Source organism: Crocuta crocuta, unplaced genomic scaffold, assembly GCF_008692635.1.
Source record: "Crocuta crocuta isolate KB4526 unplaced genomic scaffold, BGI_CrCroc_1.0 scaffold479, whole genome shotgun sequence".
NCBI classification, from domain to species: Eukaryota; Metazoa; Chordata; class Mammalia; order Carnivora; family Hyaenidae; genus Crocuta; species Crocuta crocuta.
This window is the reverse complement of record NW_027531875.1, coordinates 3,798,661-3,817,769: the sequence shown is the minus strand read 5'-3', so window position 1 is coordinate 3,817,769 and position 19,109 is coordinate 3,798,661. Positions and strand designations below refer to the sequence as shown.

The following is a 19,109-nucleotide window of genomic DNA, read 5'->3' as shown; positions in this document are numbered from 1 at the left end:
TGAAAGTAAGAAAAAAAAAGATGATTCCTACTTTGTTGGGCTTAAATATTATGAGAATGGACTAAATGATAATATTTAATTAAGTGTGGAAGTCCAGAGGTTTGAAGAAGAAAAAATGAGTTCGGTTTTGAGATTTTAAATTTTAAATGACTTTAGAGATTTCCACATGGATATGTTAAGTTTGTAGTTGAATGTAATTGAAATTCAGAGATAGCCGGAACCATCAGCATGTAGATACTATAAAGAAGATTAAAGAAACATGAGTAATTACATCATTTAGACTATATAAAAAGGTTAGACAATCTATGACATAGTCCCAAAGATCAATGCTCTTTGATGATATGATGGAACACAAGGAGCTATCAAATCATGAGTGGTCAGAAGAATAGGAGGGAAACAAGAGAAGGAAGTTCTTGAAAAGAGGCTGAAGAATGGTCAACGCTATTGAAAAACTGAGAATGAAGGGAAGAAGATTGTCTCTTAAATTAAGCAGCAAGAAGATTATAGATAAGCGTGATTTCATTGGAGTGACAGATGTTGAAAAAAATTGGAATAGCATGAAGATTGAAGAGACACACTAGACAAGAAATAGCTCTGGATCACCCAATTACATAAAGCAGAAGAATAATGAGGGTAGTGCTGGAGTCACTTTTTTCTTTCATCTGTATCTTACAGTTTTCAACATACAGGTCTTTCCCATCTTTGGTTAAATTTATTTCTAGCTATTATTTGATGCAATTGTAAATGAAATCGTTTATTGTTTTTTTTTTTCATTCTGATAGTTTGTTATTAGTGTATCCTGCAAACTTACTGAATTTATTAGTCAAACATTTGCTTAATAGCGTATTTAGGGTTCCCTATATAAGATTTCATGTCATCTGCAAATAGTAAGAGTTTTACTTCTACTTTCTAATTCATTGTCCTTTATTTCCTTATTTATTTATTAGCCTAATTGCTCTGGCTAGGGCTTCCAATACTATGTTGAATAAATGTGGCAAGAGTGGGCATCCTTATCTTGTTCCTGATCTTAGTGGAAACACTTTCAACTTTCGCTGTAGCTTCTGGCTTGTCATATATGGCCTGTATCATGTTGAGATATGGTTCCTCTATACTTGCTTTGTTGGCGCCCACAGCCTGTGTTCCCTGAGAGCAGTCCATAGGCCAGTAATTGAGGGCCACACCTAAAGCCCTCCCCTCAAGCCATAGCTCACGAAAAAGTAGAGTCCTCCTTTACAGAAAGACTATAGAGTGTGCCTCAGTCTACCATTTGTGCAGTACACTAGGGGTGGTAGCTTGCCAAAAAACCTCTTTCTGATTGCCAAAGTCCTATGGGCCCAATAATGAAACCCACAGCCACTAGAGCCAGGCAGTCAAAGGGTATACCCTGGATAGTAGCCCCCCCAAAATGCACACCCCAAATATGAAACACAGAGCCTCTTTCATAGAAAGTCCTATTCTGTTGTCTCTTGCTGTGCCTTGGGGGTGGTGGCTGTTATAAACCCTTCCTACATTGGTTATAGTCCAGTGGGAACCGCAAGTATTAAGTCCCACTGGCTACCAGAACCAGACAATGTAGAGATGTGCACAATATAGTGGTATCATACAGAGGTATAAATTTCTTTCTGCATGGTACCAATTATTATAGTCCCACGGGAACAGAAATGCAAGCTTCCTCAGACTCCAGAGCCAGGCAAGTAAGAAGTGTCCCTTAAGGATAACCACAGAGATCAGGGATCCAGATGCCTGTGAAAGCTCCCTTCTGGGAAATATTAGTGCTCTCCTCAGCCAAAGGAGGGAGTGTGAAGATGGCACCCACCAGTCTCCATCCAGGAGAGTATTCCCACAAACTCCTAGATGTGTGTGTTAAATTAGATGCCTGCCCCTCAGGCCTATACTTTAATAAAGCAGGTAAGCCTTTTTCACTTTAAGTCTGGTCACCAGTGGCTGCCTCTGAACTAGGATTTATGGCAGGTGAATTTGAAATCTTTAAGCTCCCTTTCAAATTGCTGCCATCTTGTGGGTCTCAGGATGTGGACCCCATTGGTTCTCAAAGTTAGTTATTTTGGAGGCACTCATCTCTCAAGTGCATGTTTTAAAAATTGGGGTACTGGATGTGAGGTCCAAATTCTTTAATCCTCAGGGAGAAGCTCTGGGTTTTGAGTTTCTTCCTGGTTTGGGGTCACTGCACCCGGGGTAGGATTCATTGTGTCCCAACCTCTCTTACCCTCTTTGATGTGGATTTCTTCAGTTTGCAAGATGTGTAGTGGTTACTTAACCAACCTTTAGGTTTGTTGTTTTATTAAAGAGGAAATTGTTACATACATAGCTGTTGACCTAGTGTGTCCTTGAAAGGAGGTGAGTTCAGGATCTTTCTACTTCACAGTTTTGAACTAAAATTCTCAAGGAACTTCCTTCTGAATTGGATATGGAGAGATGTAAATAAGAACAGTTAATAACTCTAGAAAGAATCTTTTATAAGTAAAAAGCTAATTTAGTCTCCAGCATAGATAACTCCTTTCTTCTTTTTGTACACTCGGTTTATCAGTGATTTGATAGATCTTTTCCTTCTTTCTCTTCCCCCAAATTTCTTGCCTCCCTCTATTTAGCCATATTATTTAAACAAAAAAAAACCTCATTATTCAGCCAATTTTTTCTTGCGGTTTATTTCTTATTTTTTCTTCTTATTCTCATTTTACTTCATTACTATAATCCATCTCATATTACATAATTAAGGTCAGATCACTTGTTCTACTTCGTCTAGATCACATAACATTTCCATGATAACAATGGAATTTTCTTTAATAAAAATCCATATTCTCAATAAAACAATGTTTATCTATTTTTTAAATTTTTTTAATGTTTTGTTTATTTCTGAGAGAGAGAGAGACAGCGTGAGCAGGGGAGGGTCAGAGAGAGAGGGAGACACAGAATCTGAAGCAGGCTCCAGGCTCTGAGCTAGCTGTCAGCACAGAGCCTGACACGGGGCTTGAACCCACAAAACATGAGATCATGACCTGAGCAGAAGTCAGACGCTTAACCAACTGAGCCACCAAGGAGCCTCAAAACAGTGTTTTTCTATGGAAGTTATACAATACTAAGTCTGAGTAACTATCCAAATGTAGCATGGGGAAATATGACAGATCTGACATTGCATTTTGCCTTTATGTTATGTTATTTTTATCATTTATGGTGACACTAAAAGATATTCCTAGTCATCCATTTTATAATTTGATATTTCAGAAACTTGTCATTTAACAATATGTGGCAAAAAATACATGAAATAATCTTATATGTATAGATTTGGAATTAGTACACATAAAATATTTTCACATTGCACAAGCCAAAATACTTGCCTTAACTATAAATAGTTTTATTCATCAAAAATTATTTTCTAGTTGCAATATTTTAAAGTATTTCAAAATATGTATTTTTAAACTGTATTTCAGTGAAAGATTACCACAATTTAAATTATTTATGCCCTCTAAGTATTCCTTGCCTCACCATTTCTTTCTAATATTTTTATCATAATATTGCAATAACAGCTTGTACTTTCCTCTCTAGTAATAAGGAGTCCATGAGAATAAAGTAGATAAAGTATAAAGTGCTAAGTTCCTCAGAAAGTATGCATAGTGTAAGTCTTGTCATTTGTGTTATTTATTTATTTATTTTTATTTATTTATTTATTTATTTATTTTGGGGTGTATTTATTTGTTTTGAGATAGAGAGAGAGAGAGAGAGAGAGAGAACATGCACAAGTAGGGGAGGGGCAGAGAGAGAAGAAGAGAGAATCCTAGTTAGGATCAGCACTATTACTGTGGAGACCAATGCAGGGCTTGAACTTATGAACTGTGAGATCATGACCTGAGCCGAAATCAAGAATCAGATGCTTAACCAACCAAGCCTCCTAGCACCCCTATTTTCTCTTTAGATTGCCTATCCATGTTGAATATGTTCATAAACCACATTTTTCTAAATATCCTATTAGCTTGGATAACACAATTGGAGTAACTTTCAAAAATCTGGCCCCAGGGGCGCCTGGGTGGCTCAGTCGGTTGAACATCCGACTTCGGCTCATGTCATGATCTCACGGTTCGTGGGTTCGAGCCCTGCGTCAGGCTCTGTGCTGATAGCTAGCTCGGAGCCCGGAGCCTGCTTCGGATTCTGTGTCTCCCTCTCTCTCTGACCCTCCCATGCTCACACTGCCTCTCTCTCTCTCTCTCTCAGAAATAAATAAAACATTAAAAAAAAACTTTTTTAAAAAATCTGGCTCCACTATTTTTCTATATATGTGTACAACTTAAAATACATTATTTTAAGGGGCTAGTTTTAATATGGTACATTGTTCTGAGCGATCTGGGCCCCAAGCAATAATTGAACATCTATGCTTCCATTACACTTTGTTTTCATATCTAGGTAATATGTCTTTTAAGGAATCTTTTCAAAGATGCCAGAAACATCTTTCCATGTGGACAGCAGTACAAGTCTTAATTGCTTTGGTCTTAAGCCATAATATAAGAGGAAGGTTGCAGTGCAGGTTTAACTCAAATTCAGCTCAGCAAGCTTTTCTTAAGCATTTGAACTATTTTTGGCTTGGGGAAAAAAAAAAGAAAAAAAAAAGATGGTGTCTGCCTTCAAGAAATAGAATAAATTCCAGTATGGTGATATGAGAAAGCACACAACTGAATAACATTCAAATCATATGAGGCAAGAAAACATCGATTTAAGTTGCAGGAAAACAAGGATGATGAAAATCCATTTGAAGAATGGGTAGGACTCTTATAGGAAAAGATTGGCAGGATCACATTCTAGGAAGAGAGAATTGCATGTGCTATACTGCTGAGCTGATAAAGGGTAGAGGCATTTGGAAGAACAGTTTGCCTCAAGCAACTGGTTATTTTAAGGGAATAGTAGCTTTTTAAAAATCTCTTTTTAAAAATACACTTCACACGACTAAAATGATCTATTTTCTGTAAGAGGCACGTCTAGCATTCTGTAACACAATATGGCAGAACTGGAAGTATAATGTCAGAAAGTTAGGTTTCGACTGTATTAAGGAACTTAAATGCTAGAATGCAAATGTATAAACAAAGGGAAAAGAGCACCAAACTGCAAGCCATAGCTCTGGGTTCAAGCCTACCTTTATTACTACTAGGGACACAGACTTCTGGGATATAGGTTTACTCATTAGCAAAATAGGAACCTAGACAGGTATAACTTTTTAATGAGTAACAAAGTATTAATTGTGAAAGTGTTTTTAAACTATGGCACAGTATATGTCGATGTGTAATAATTGATATTATATAATTTATTAATTCTTAACACCATGAGAGATGAGGAGACACAAGTTTTTGATGGAGGATAATACAGCAGTAGCTATGCAATAAAAACCTTTATCTAAAGCTTAGTGTAATATACCTTGTAATAGAAGAGGAAACCATTGCTGTTTTCCATGTGAGAAATTTTAAGAGTATGAAGTAAAATGGAGGCAGTGAGAATTGAAAGGGAACAATTGATGAGATTAAAGAAGTAGAATCAAAGAGTTGCAGGGTTTGGGGAAAGAATGAAGATTTTTAAATCTTCATTAATTGGAAAAATTGTACTAAAATTAGGAAGTGAAAAGTAACTTGGCATTTACTGAACTGTATTTTAGCCTGGGTACTTTCCCAGGCAATGTTATAACTGTTAGATAGCTAGACCTTCACTATACAACTTGATACTATTCTATTTTTACTAAAAGGGAAACAGATCTTTGGAGAGAATAAATCCCTTCTCCAAATCAAGTAAAAAGAATAACAGGACTTAAAATTAAGTTCATCTAATTCCAAATTCCATACTCTTTCACTTCTAATGATGTATACTTGTTTTAGAAGAAAGACTAGTTCAGTTTTTTTAAGTTAAAAATCAAGATCCAAATTTCAGAAAAATAAAAATAATAAAGGCCTAAAAAAAAAAACAATGAAGATGGGAAAGTCATGATTATTGAAATCTTCAAGAGCTTATGGTATTCCTAAGGCAGAATATACAGTAGAAGAAGACAGTTTTGAAGAAGGAACATGGAGCAGAGCTTACTTTTTAGGTAATGGGAAGAGGAAGTAGATTCAAGAAAAGAGCGGCAAATAGGTGGTTAGGGTGACTAGACTAGATTCAGGGAAATCAAGATTTTCCTTAGATCACTAAAGCCAAAAAAGAGGTTATACTGGTGACAGAAAGTTGAGGGAAATGAGGATAGAGTAAATTAATTTAGAGATGGAGAATCATTGGTAACTAAAGAGATGATACAAAAAGTCAGATTACAAAATATTAGGAAATAGTTGTGTGGTATTCAATTCTTTAGGAGATTTTTGTGTTGGGGGTGCCTGCGTGGCTCAGTCAGTTAAGCATCTAACTCTTAATTTCAGCTTAGGTCATGATCTCACGGTTTTTGAGATCAAGCTCTACATAGGTCTCTGAACTGACAGTGTGGAGCCTGCTTGGGATTTTTCTCCTCTACTCTCAAAATAAACTTTAAAAAAGAAATGAACATTAAAAAATACATTAAAAGAAAAGTTTTTTGTGAGGGTAGAAGGGACACATCTGGGAGTTTCTATTTATTAATGATCTCTTTGCAATTACCACAGTCAGACATATAAGTGATTATACTAGCATATTTAGAAAGCTTAATTTAGGAGAACCCAGAGGAAGGTAGATTCACATTCAAAAGTGTGATGAATTTGTATCATGATAGTCAGCTTCTCTTGACTAGAGCAGTGTTTTAATATTATCAGAGGAGAAGCATGTACCCTGCTAGTTCATTACTAAGATATATCAGTGTTTTAATAATCCAAATATAAGTCAACATTTTGTAGCCAAAATTGTTCTTTTTTCTCAAGGTGAAGACAAATTCCTCTCTTTCTCTAGTGATATCTCTTTAAAGGGCAGGGATCAAAGAAGACCTTTCCAAACGCTGAGCCTTCTCAGATATTTGATTATCATTTTAAGAGACATTTAAATTTTTAATTTATTTTTCAGCATAGAATTTCCTGGCAGTTTCTATGTCTTTTGGCAGCATTTTTCCCTTGGAAAGCCTGTTATGCTCCATAGGCATTTCAAATTAGAAATGGGGCTTTTAAGATTTCGAAACACAGCTGTTGGGAGTCTCACCTTGGAGATTAGCACACTCAATGGTAGATAAATCGTAGTATGTCCCATAAGATATCTTCTCAAAGGAATTTACTTTATAATTTCCTCAGTGATTATAAAAATATTGATTATGTTCATATAAGAATATTTCTTTTTTTAATTTTTTAATTTATTTTTAATTTTTTTAATGTTTTATGTTTTCTTTTTTCTTTTTTAAACTTCTTTTTTTTCAAATACCATTTTATTTATTTATTTTTTACAAATAGTTTATTGTCAAATTGGTTTCCATATAACACCCAGTGCTCATCCCCACAAGTGCCCTCCTCCATGCCCATCCCCCCATCCCCCACATCCATCAGTCCTCAGTTTTTGTCAGCATTCAAGAGTCTCTCATGGTTTGCCTCTCTCCCTTTCCCCCACCATTTCCCCCCTTCTTCTCCCCCATGGTCCTCAGTTAAGTTCCTCCGAATCCTCCTATACGTGCAAACATATGATATTTGTCCTTCTCTGCCTGATTTATTTTAACAACTGCTACCTGTAAGTCATTTAGTTTTATGATGAGTTTGAAGTCCTGCTATTAGACCATGTGATCAGAGAAATTAATGGAGAAATACTAAAGCTGTAGTTACACATAAAAAGGTCATATAAACCTCACTGGTAATGTTAAATGTATAGTAATAGTTCAATTTTTCAATATGGTAATAGTGGTCCCTACTTTACTTAAACTTTATAAGTTAAAAAAATGAACATAGTCAAAATAACCATAACAAGATTAATCTGTTATTTGTTAAATAATAATAATTTAAAATATGCAGATTATAGCAACATCAACCTAAAATGTGAGCAGGGAAGTAAAAGTGTAGTTTTTAATTCTATTGAAGTTTCCAAGTTAAGTTGTTATTGTTTAAAATAAAGTGTTGTAAGTTTAAGACATTTTATGTAAGCCTCAAGGTGACCATGAGGGGAAATCCTGCAGTAATTACACAAGAGAACGTGATCAAGAGGTCAGAACATATGGATACCAAAAAACATCAAAACACACACAAAAAGATGGAATGACAATAAACAAGTAACAAAAGATCCATAAAACAACCAGAAAACAATGAACAAAATAACAATATTAGGTCCTTATCTATCGATAATTACCTTACATATAAACATATTAAATTCTCCAAGTATAAGTCACAGAAATTGCTGAACAGATAAAAGCATGAGAGCCAACCATACGCTGCCTATGAGACTCACTTTAACCTTAACAACAAACATAGATGATAAATGATTCTTGGTCAGTTTACCAAGAATATATAAGAATTGTAAGGGGTCCTGGGTGGGTCAGTTGGGTAAGCATCTCACTCTTAATTTCAGTGCAGGTTATGATCTCACAGTTGTGAGATCAAACCACATGGTGGGTTCTAGCCTGGGCATGGGACCTTCTTAGGATTCTCTCTCTCTCGCCCTCTCTCGCTCTCTCTCACTCTCTCTTCCTCTGTCCCTCTCCTGCTTATGGTCTCTCTCTGTCTCTATCTCTCAAAAAAATTGTAAAAAGCTTAAAAAAGGAGTATATAAGAGTTACAAATATTTATGTGCCCCAAATTGGACTAACCAAATATACAAAGCAAAAATCAGCACTTCTCAAAGAAAAGAAATAGTAGGACAATAATAGTTGGGATTTTAATATCTCACTCTCAACATTGATTATCCAGACAGAGGATCAATAAAGAAACAATGGATTTGACAAGACTGTAGAGCAAATGGACCTAACAGACATACATACAACATTCTATCCAACAAAGAAGAATCCATATTTTCTTACATACACGTGAAATTTTTTCTAGAATAAACCATTTGTTAGGGCACAAAACAAGTGTTAGCAAATCAAGAAGATAGAAATCATGCCAGATGTCTTTGCTGACCACAGTGGTGCAAAACTGGAAATTAAAAACAAGAGGAAAACTGGAAAATTAACAAACACCTGGAAATTAAACACCACTCTCTGAACAACCAATGAATCAAACAAGAAGTTAAAGGGAGAAGTAAAAACCATGTGAGAAAAACAAAACTGGAAATACAACATACCAGAACTTAGGAGATACAGTGAAACAGTCCTAGTCCAAGAGGAAAGTTCCTGCAATAAATGCCTACATGAAGAATCAAGAAAGATTCCAAATATAAAAACCAACGCCTCTACCTTAAGGAACTAGAAAAGAAGAGCAAACTTAGCCCAAAGTTAAAAGAAGAAAGGAAATAATAAAGAAGAGAGCAGAAATACACATAATAGAAAGCAGAAAAATAATAGAAAAGATTAACCAAGTTAAGAATTAGTTCTTTGAAAAGGTAAACAAAACTGACAAGCTCTTAGCTAGACTAACCAAGGTAATAACGGAGAGAGGACCCAACTCAACAAATTATTCCTGAAAAAGAAGACATTACAGTTGATAATACAGAAATTCCACAGATCAGAAAATCCACTTAATATGAAAGATTATATGCCAATATACCAGAAAACCTAAGAAAAATAGAAAATTCTTAGAAACATTCAACTTACCAAGACTGAATCAGGAAGAAGAACATCTAAGGAGACCATGTACTAAAGAAGTTCGAATCAATGATCAAAAATCTCCCAACAAGAAACAACCAGAACCAGCTGGCTTCACTGGTGAATTTGCCAAACATTTAAAGAAGAATTAACACCAATATTTCTCAAACTTCTTCAAAATATGAAGAGGAAGGGAAATACTCAAATTCATTTTACAAGCCAGCATTATCCTGATGCCAAAAACAGGAAAAGACCCTAGTAGAAAAGAAAACCTTTTTAGGTCAATATCTCTGATGAAAGCTGATGCAAAAATTCTCAATGAAATACTTGCACACAAAAGTCTGCAGCACATTAATAGGATCATTCACCATGATCAAATGGGATTTATCCCTGGATGCAAGCATGGTGAACGTATGCAAATCTATTAATATGGCAAATTCACACTGGCAGAATTAACAGAAAGAATCATAGGATCATCTCAAAAGGTGCAGAAAAGGCATTGAAATTCAATATCCATTCATGATAAAAACTAGACTTAGAACATTCCTCAACATAATAAAGGCCATATATGAAAAATACATAGCTAATATCATACTCAGTGCTAAAAACCAGAGCTTTTCCTCTGATATCAGGAACAAGACCAGGAACTCCACTCTCCTCATTTTTATTCAACATAGCACTAGAAGTCCTGACAACACCAATCAGACAAGATAAAGAAATAAAAGGCATCAATATCGGTAAGGAAGCAGTTGAACTGTCTCCATTTCTCCATTTGCTGATAGCATGATACCATACATAGAAAGCTTTAAAACTTCACCAAAATACTATTAGGAATAATGAATCAATTAAATTGCAGGATACAAAAATAATACTCAGAAATTAGTTGCATTTCTATATACTAATAAGGAAGTATCAGAAAGAAAAGTTAAGAAAACAATTCCATTTGCAATTTCACCAAAAAGATTACAATACCTAGGAATAAACTTAACCAAGATAATGAAAGACCTGTACTCTGAAAAGTACAAAACACTGATGAAAGGAATTAAAGACAATGCAACCAAATGGGAAAATATTCCATATTGGTGGACTGGAAAAATGGATATTGCTAAAATGTCCATTCTGCCTAAAGCAATCTATACATTCAGTGCAATTTCTACTAAAATACCAACAACATTGTTTTTAAAGAACTAGAAAAAATAATACTAAAATTTGTATGGAATCACAAATGACCCCGAATAACCAAAGCAATCTTAGGAAAGAGGAACAAAGCTGGAAGTATGACAACTGCAGATTTCAAGATAAACCACAAAATTCTAGTAATGAAAACAGTATGGTGCTTGCACAAAATAGACACATGGAACAAAATAGCCCAAACGTAAACTCACACTTATGTGATCAATTAATTTATGACAAAAGAAGCAAGAATATGCAGTGAGGGAAAGATCATCTCTTCAGTAAATGGTTCTGGGAAAACTGGGCAACTGCATGCAAAAGAAAGAATCTGGAATACTTTCAAGCACCATCCACAAAAGTAAACTCAGAATGGCTTAAAAACCTAAATGTGAAATCTGAAACCATAAAAATACTAGAGAACACAGAAGATAATTTCTCTGATATCAGCTGTAGTGATGTTTTTCTGCATAGGTCTCCTAAGTTAAGGAATACAAAAGCAAAAATAAACTATACGGACTAAAGCAAAATAAAAAGCTTCTGCTCCGCAAAAGATCCCATCAACAAAACAAAAAGGCAACATATATGAGAGAAGAATATATTTGCAAAGGATATATACAATAAAAGGTTAACATCCAAATATATAAAGAATTTATAGAACTCAGCCCCAAAATAATAGTAATAATAATAATAATCTGATTACAAAATGGACAGACAACTGGGATAGATGTTTTTCTCAAAGAAGATATACAAATGGACAGACACATGAAAATATGTTCAATGTTAGTAATCACCAGGGAAATGTAAATCAAAATCAGAATGAGGTATCACTTTACACCTGTCAGAATGACTGAGATCAAAAAGACAAGAAGTAACAAGTGTTGACACAGATACGGAAAAAAAGGAACACTTCTGCACTGTTGGTGGGAATATAAATTGGTGCAGCTACTGTAGGGGGCGGTATGGAGTTTCCTCAAAAAAAAAAAAAAAAATAGAATTACAGTATGATCCACCAGTTTCACTCCTGGGTATTTATCCAAAGAATGTGAAAACACTAAAAAATATATACGCATCCCTACCTTTATTGCAGCATTATTTATAATTGCCAAGATGTGGAAGCAACTGATGTATACATCAGAAGAAGAACCAATAAAGATTCCTCAAAGTGTGTACATACACACATACACACATACACACACACACACACACACACACACACTGAAATGTTATGTAGTCATGAAAAAGTATGAAGTTGTGCCATTTGCAACAATTTGAATGGACCTAAAGAGTATGAATAAGTCAGACAAATACAAATAACATATGATCTCACTTATATGTAGAATGAAAACAAAACAAATGTATAAACAAACAAAAAGAATCAGACTTACACGTACAGACAACAAACCAGTGGTTGTCAGAGAGGAGAAGGGTAGGAGATGGGCAAAACAGGTAAAGAGGAGTGGGAGATAAAGGTTTCCGGTTAGAGAATGAATAAATCATAGGAATAAAATGCACAGCATAGGGAATATAGTTAATGATATAATAATGATATATGACGACAGTAGCTATACTTGTGATAAGCAAAATATAACATATAGAGTAGTTGAACTACTATGTTGTACATCTGAAATTAATGTAACGTTATGTGTCAAACTATTCTCAAATATAAATAAATAAATATTTTAAGAATAAGATTCTAAAAACAAAATTCTGTTTTTTACAGAAGTAGAGAAAACACTCCTAAAATTTATGTGCAGCCACAAAAGACCTCAAATAGCCAAAGAAATTCTAAGAAAAATAAAGCAGGAGGTATCACCTTTTCTGATTTTAAGCTATGCTATATAGATATAGTCACCAAAACTATGGTTCTGGCATAAAAACAGACAAGTAGAGCAATGGAACAGAATTGAGGTCCAGAAATAAACCCAAATAAATATAATCAAATAATATTTGACAAGGGAGTAAAGAACAATCTGTAGGGACAATGTGGCCTCTTCAGTAAATGGTGCTAGGATAATTGGATAGTCACACGCAAAGAATGAAAATGGATCTGAATCTTACACCATTCACAAAAATTAACTTGAATTTGATTAAAAACTTAATGTTAGATCTGAAACCATGAAATTCCTACAAGAAATCATAGGAATAAATCTCCTTGACATGATCTCAGTGATGATTTTTTGAATCTGGCACCGAAAGCCAAAGAACAAAAGCAAAGCCAAAGAAGTGTGACTACTTCAAACTAACTATGGCAAAAGAAACCATCAACAGAGTGAAAATATGAGCTATGAAATCAGATAAAATGTTTGCAAACCATGTGTCTAATAAGAGGCAAATATCCAAAATGTATGAACTCATACAATTGAATAGCAAAAATAGTGGTAATAATAATCACTATCCGTTTAAAAACTGGGTGAATAGACATTTCTTTAAAGGAAATATACAGATGGCTAACACACTCAATATCACTAATCATTGGGTAAATGCAGTATAGAACCACAATGAAACCTAACCCCACACCTGTTAGAATGGCCATCCTTAAAACAATAAGAGAGAATAAATGGGCATGCATGTGGGGAAAAAAAGGGAACTTTCGTGTACTGCTGGTTGGATTGTAAATTCAAACGGCCACATGGAAAACAATATGGAGGATCCTCAAAAATTTAAAAATGGAGCTACCATATCATCAAGCAGTTCTACTTCTGGAATCTATCCAAAGGAAATGAAAATAATAACTGAAGAGCGATAGCCCCCATCTTCATAGCTAGTTGCTACAGATACAGAGTTGAAAAGGGAGTTTTCAATTGTATAGGAGAAAATGGAAATTAAAAAATATATAATCCACTGTGATAAGAACAATTAGATAAATATATCTAATACACAAAGAAATAAATGATTACCTCTTAGAGAATATAGGGAGGAAGAACTGCCACAAAAGAGATGACATCTTCACTATGTCTGAAAATGGATAGGTTTCCAGATGGACAAGAGTGTAGGAGAGAATGCACATGCCCTGACACAGAGCTCTATACCATGCAGCATATTCAAGGGTAGTTTGTATCACTGAGTATCAAGTACAAAGTGGGGTAGGACATAAAGCCCAAGGAGATTGACAAGTGGACAAGGGAATGGAATACATTCCCAATTGATGGAATAGCACCATAATTCATACTTTACTCCACAAATGTGTAATTTTAAACAAAACAACAAGGCAAAGGCAAAGTGGTATATCACAAAATTACTTCTAAGCTCCTTCATATAAGCTACTGCACGTAAGGGAATCCCCAAAGGACATTTTACAGATAAAAATTTATTTTTCATAAATACCATGAAGTCCAGAAGAAGTACTTACTGTCATACCTTCAGCTTCTTAGTAATACTATTGGATATTTTTCTAAATACTATGGGACTTTTTCTGTCTTTTTAAATCTTTTCAACATTCTTAACATATTAGTTTTGAGTCTCTTGTGATGGTCTCGTAATGGTCAGGAAAGCTGATGTTATCCTTGTTCCAGATAACAATTCCTCTTTCAAAAAAGGAAGGAGGACTGATGTCAAAAGTTTTTGTTAAAGAGTCAAAGAGTTTTCTCTTTTTGAGACCTTGAATTTTTGTTTAGGAAGAAAAGTCTTAGCCAGCTTCCATTTCATTGTCCAAAAATGGTTGGCACACACACCTTTGAAACAATCCATAGCCTAGAAAATGAGATCAATATAACTATTGTAAACTAACATGAGTCTTGCCTGGGGCTGGCCTGATCATATACTGAATATCCTGAATAAGTCAGAGTTCTGTGTAAGGGGTAGGGGACAATTTTGAAAGGGAATGTGTAGAGTTTGTCAGGTATAGACAGCATAAGATGTCATTTCATGAATTATTCTTAGGTTGGTTCTCCAATCTCATATATTTCCAATCCTTTATCCCTTATCTACCCCACTCCTACTTTCAACCTGTACTCACACGCATATACACACAGACAGAACAGACTAGCCATATTCAACTAGTGTGATTCTCAGACACTTTCACGCCTGTAACCCCTGTCAATTTTGTATGCTGCATTCCTAACCTAGAATGTCTTTCTTCTCATTCTTCGTTTGGCTACATCTGCTCAACCTCCAGTATTAAGGTCAGGTTTGAAGCTCAAACAGCCTTTATTAGGTAACTGCCCTTCTTTTTCTGCAACAATCTCCATACTTAAAATGGTGCTGTGATTTTTTTTCTATCGGTCTCTCCTTGTATGTCCTTCAACTTTTTGAGAAGAGGGCCTCATGCTTTTTTTAATATTAGATCTTCTGTATCACCTTTGCATAAAACCTCACATATATCAGTAATCATGGTCAGCAAGCATCCTATTTTGTTGGACCTGCATGTATATAAGAAAAAATATTTTAGAATATAAGTGGCTTTAATCAAGCAGATATTCACCTATTCATGATTAAATTTGGGGCTTTGATTGCGTGTTAGATATCTGAGGTTGTAACTCTTAAATAAACACTCAGTGAATGTATGTTGAATAAATAGATTCATGAATATATGTTTGCAAAGAAGTTTCTGTCTTGGATGACAAAACTGATGGTCGTATTGTGTACTAAGATTGGAAATAAAGGAAGAAGAATGGGTTTCCAGGAGGTCAGTTCAGTTTGGGACATTTTGAATTTGTGGTCTGTCTGTGGGACGTTCTGGTGGTTACCAAAAGAGATCAAAAACAGAGATATGGATTTCTAGGAGGTCAAAGCCATGTATAGCAGACAGTAGCAGGTGCTTGCAGCTATCCCCACCGCACCTGCCCGTGCCTGCCTGCCCAGAGGCTTTCAATTACATGTGCCTGTGGCTCCCTTGAGAGCCCGCTGGGTGACCACCTATGGGAGAATTGGGAGTGACTCCCCAAAAGGTATGGAGTTTCCTTTTGGGAATAATAAAAACATTCTGAAATTAGAGAGTAGTGATGTGGTATAACTTTGTGAATCTACTGAAACCCAGTAAATTGTACATTTTTAAAAGGTGTAAAAAGTGTTTGCAAGTAAGTGGGTGAATGAATGTGTGTCTGGAAGGATGTGGGGGGGAGGGGTTAAGTAGGTTGTGAAGGTGGTGATGGGGGCACAAATGGTGGAAGATAAGGTGAAAGAGGCACGAAGCAACCAGATCATGGGCGGCCCTCATTTTCTATCCCAAAGATCTCTTACTTTGGCCAGAAAGCAATATGTAACATCTGTAGAGCTTTTATGGTACCTAATAATAGCTGGTATTTCTAAACTATATTCAGACCAAGTGCTCACTTCATTGCCAGGCCTGCCTGACCCATATTCCCAGCTAACCACTAAGTTGTTCATCCTCTTTTTTTCAAGTTTTTATTTAAATACCAGTTAGGTAACATACACAGTAATATTAACTTCAGGTGTAAAATTTTAATTCTCATCTAAAAATTTCAGTCTAAACATTCAGTTTCCTGTGCTTCACCTTCAGATATGTGAGGTGTGGTCAGAATGTCTGAATATATAACAAGACCCACCCCCTGGGAATACGTCAATGGCTCCAGACACATTTTGACAAATCCTGCTAGACAAAAATAAATCGAACTATAAAGCGGTGTTTAATGTTTTAGTACAAGAAGTTCCCCCTTGTTTGGGATCACAGTGCTTTTAGTGTCTTAGTCATTTTCTTCATGGTTCTGAGGCCCAAAGAAATACTTAATACTTCCATTTTGGCTTACAGTTTATGTTCTAGCAACTTAGCACTGTGGTAGGCTGCACTACTTCTTTTTAAAAATTTTTAAATGTTTTATTTATTTCTGAGAGAGAGAGAGACAGCATGAGCAGGGGAAGGTCAGAGAGAGAGGGAGACATAGAATCTGAAACAGGCTCCAGGCTCTGAGCTGGTTGTCAGCACAGAGCCGGACATGGAGCTCGAACCCACAAACCGTGAGATCATGGCCCAAGCCAAAGTCGGACGCTTAACTGACTGAGCCACCCAGGCTCCGCCACTGCACTATTTCTTGAACCTTGATCAGACTGCATATCACCACTCTCATTTCCTGTTTCACAGTGAAATGGTGTGGTACTTGCTACTGATTGCAGCAACCACTGAAAATCCAGCTTCACGAAGATATGACATCATTGAAAGAAATCTAGTGATCTAATGTTGAAACTCTGAATGCTCTCAAGCTAGTGGCTTGTATGATGCACGATAGATGTCTGTGTTTCCTTCAAAATTTTGAAGTATACTGAAGACACCCTGTGGTTAATTGCACCAACCTGACATGCTCAACACAGTTTAGGATCTGCAATTTTACCCAGTAAAGAAGGGCAGAAAAAACGTACAATAAAAACGCATGTTGGCATTTTAGTTTGTATTTTAGCAAGACCTGTTGTATGGGCCAGGTACTTCGCCGTCCATTGTCAGTGTTCAGACAAACAATATGGCATTTGTGACTATATTGCAAAATGCCTGCAAATCAGCAAACCTCTTCTGGCTCTGCATCTAGACTAGCATACCTTACCATAGTGTCTTTCACTCAGCAAATACCTCCTGTGTATTTAAGTAGCAGACACTGGGCCAGACCACAGATGTAGGATACAAAAGGGAGAATGAGACCATTTTTTTTTCCTTTTAGAGTTTACAGGCTTCAGCTTGTATCTCAGCAATTCATAAAACGTCTCTACCATTCTGCCCAGGCCTTTAGCAAACCTCTGTATACCTGTCTGCTATTTGTGAGAGTGTCTTTTACAGTCAAGTAGCAGAGCTACAATGAAAAATTTGAACTATTCATTCTATGTCATACTCACATAGAGTGCTTGGGACGTCTTCTTTTTTTTTAAGTTTATTTATTTATTTTGAGTGAGAGAGAGAGAACAGCGGGGAACGACAGAGAGAAGGAGAGTGAGAATCCCAAGCAAACTCAGCACGGTCAGTGCAGAGCCCAATGCAGAGCTCAAACTCATGAATCGTGAGATCATGACCGGGGCAGAAATCCAGAGTCAGCCATTTACCTGACTGAGCCACCCAGGCACTCCAGGGAGTTATTTTTCTTTTAAAGTTAATTCTGTAGCCAGCTGTTGAATTATGGACGTTCTTTATTGTCATATACAACGTGATAATTTATATAACTATTTGTATTTTGTTACAATATCTGCTTGTACAGTTTTCCTGAATTTTATAGCGGGAAAACAAAAAAAATCTCAGAGGGATCTGGTATTTTCTGTGTCACTCTGTACTCTCCACCTTCTATTTTGAACTTTAGAAAGCTGATACTAAGACTTGCTCAACATTTAGGAAAGCACAATTCTTGTTTTATTTTTTTTCACTGGAAAGTTACTTTTTATATAAAATGGAGACATTCATTGCAAAGTTATTTTGATCAGAATAATATAAATTTCATGATATACATATTAGAGGAACTGCATTATAGCACAGTTATTATGTTAAATGAGAATGATTTAAAAGTTAAGCATGCACACCTTACTTCAAAGTTAAACACTCTTTATTCACTAAAGAGACAAACTACTGGAAAACACAGTGAAATATTTGAGGTATATTGGTTGTGACATTTTACTTTAATAAGAAGCAGATGGATTCATGGAATGTTACAGCTAGCATGTACCTAGATATAATCTAATCCAATCTGCTCAAAATTTTCCTCAGTGGCCTATAATGTTAGTAAAGCTGAATGTATAAAATTGAGTTTATTTTATAGCACAGGCTTAACATGGAAGTAGCAACTTAATATGCCAAATTTGCATTGTTTTAATGCAATAGTTTATTATTAATTGTCAGCATCTCCACATTGGATTTAAGATACAAACATGAAGTGTGGGTAGTCAGTGCTCAGTCTAAGTGGCCCTTCCAACTTATAAACCTTAAGTGGTTCACAGACAATGAGGTAGTTACTTTGTGTGTTAGTCTCTGCACTCTAAATGTCACCCACAAAGTTCCTTGTGGATTACTCTTATATCTTTCTTATTTATTTGGCTAGAGAGTAAATGACATGGATAACTGCTACTGGAGTAGATCAAATGGAATTTTATAGAAAAAAAGTACTCTGTAAACTAAAATCCCCTATTCAAATATTAATTGTTAATATTCTTTTAAAAATATTCTAAGATTTTAAAAAAAATACAAAAACGTGATTGTCTTGGATAGTTTATAACATTGTTTATACCAATTTTAATGTACCTATGCCTCTGGAATGTGTTCTTACTCTGAGATAGATTTGATTTTATTTAAAACTTCACTTCTATTTGTTTATCCCTTTATCACAACTATTCTGAAACAGAAGTTCACACAAACTCC

General features: G+C 35.5%; 1 protein-coding gene across 3 annotated transcripts in view; it reads left to right on the top strand.

Annotated features, from left to right (window-relative positions):
• CSMD3 (CUB and Sushi multiple domains 3) overlaps window positions 1–19,109 on the top strand; it is a 1,194,711-nt gene that overhangs the window by 515,456 nt on the left and 660,146 nt on the right. The gene's annotated exons all lie outside the window — the stretch shown is intronic.